Here is a 1,814-nt window from a genome sequence, read left to right as displayed (position 1 = left end):
TATACATGTTTTAATGCCATTCTCCCAAATCATCCCCCTCTCCCTCTCCCACAGAGTCCAAAAGACTGTTCTATACATCTGTGTCTCTTTTGCTGTCTCGCATACAGGGTTGTCGTTACCATCTTTCTAAATTCCATATATATGCGTTAGTATACTGTATTGGTGTTTTTCTTTCTGGCAGTTTTGTTTTTAAAATGGAATTTTTTATTTATGTCTAATTAGAGAACTGCATGCAGAAATATAATCAAGAAGTTTTTTTCCCCACTTAACGATGTGGAACCCAAATATCAAAGCGATTAACCTAACCACGCTGGTACAAATGATTTTCACTTCCTGATTTGGGTATTTTGAATGTGTTGGCTATCACATGTGTGGTATAACATTGATTGCTCTCAAAAGTGTCTCAGTTTGATTACTATAAACTTCATCTGGTCTACTAGACCATGGAACATCATCTAGTGTGGAATCTCAAACATGAAGATAATGTAGTTTAAAAAAAAAAAAAAAACGATATAAATTCCTCCTTTTCCTCTGGCTTAATGAATATCATTTATTCAGTATAAAATCTTTATATGTTCCACATGTTAAGAATAAATGTACATTAAATCTTGAAAAAAAAAAAGAAACTTTGTAAAACTTCACAAAAATTTGCACTTTTGACACATTCAGTCAGTAACAGTGCCTTCTCCATAACCTGCTCAAATCGTTTTTTGCATTTCTGCTGCTGCTGCGTCACTTTAGTTGTGTCCGACTCTGTGTGACCCCAGAGATGGCAGCCCACCAGGCTCCTCTGTCCCTGGGATTCTCCAGGCAAGAACACTGGAACGGGTTGCCATTTCCTTCTCCAATGCATGAAAGTGAAAAGTGAAAGTGAAGTCGCTCAGTTGTGTCCGACCCTTAGCGACCCCATGGACTGCAGCCTACCAGGCTCCTCCACCCATGGGATTTTCCAGGCAAGAGTACTGGAGTGGGGTGCCACTGCCTTCTCCTTTTGCATTTCAGTTGCATTTAAATGTTTCTTGAAATAGTGGGCTTCCCTGATAGCTCAGTTGGTAAAGAATCCACCTGCAATGCAGGGGACCCCAATTCGATTTCTGGATTGGGAAGATCTGCTGGAGAAGGGATAGGCTACCCACTCCAGTATTCTTGGGCTTCCCTTGTGACTCAGCTGGTTAAGAATCTGCCTGCAATGTGGGAGACCTGGGTTCTATCACTGTGTTGGGAAGATCCCCTGGCGAAGGGAAAGGCTACCCACTCCAGTATTCTGGCCTAGAGAATTCCCTGGTCTGTATAGTCCATGGGGCCTCTAAGAGTCGGACATGACTGTAATGAAGCATGGTATGCCAAAAATGCTGCTTTTTCTCTGCATCATTAATATTAAAATGGCTAACAAAAACTCACCAATTTTGATATTTTTTTTTAAAATGCATACTGCTATGACAGCTGTCACAACACAATCTAACTAAGTTGTTTCAGTTGAAAGATAACTAAGCACTACTAGAGCCATCTAATGGCAAAAACCAAATGCAACCCAATATATCTATATATATTATATTTTAAAAGCCTTGAGAATAATTGTTTAATTAGAGAGAGCATTTCATTACAGGGTGCTATAGTGAAAGGAATACACATTTAGGTTATTCTAAAGTCATTGTAAAAGAATGCATATATGTGTTTTTAAGATTTGTTTTTTAATAGGAACTGGGGAGAAGGCTGGGGTTTCATGCCTTCTGACAGGGCACTTGTCTTTGTTGATAACCATGACAATCAGCGAGGGCATGGAGCTGGGGGAGCATCTATTCTTACATTCTGGG

At 39.7% G+C, this 1,814-nt stretch overlaps 1 protein-coding gene across 1 annotated transcript in view; it reads left to right on the top strand.

The window, feature by feature from the left end:
• The window catches only part of LOC104981711 (alpha-amylase 2B-like), a 24,397-nt gene that overhangs the window by 16,063 nt on the left and 6,520 nt on the right, over positions 1-1,814 (top strand). The gene's annotated exons all lie outside the window — the stretch shown is intronic.

Source organism: Bison bison, unplaced genomic scaffold (genome assembly GCF_000754665.1).
Source record: "Bison bison bison isolate TAMUID 2011002044 unplaced genomic scaffold, Bison_UMD1.0 scf7180017864519, whole genome shotgun sequence".
Lineage (NCBI taxonomy): Eukaryota > Metazoa > Chordata > Mammalia > Artiodactyla > Bovidae > Bison > Bison bison.
This window is presented reverse-complemented; position numbering and strand designations above follow the sequence as displayed.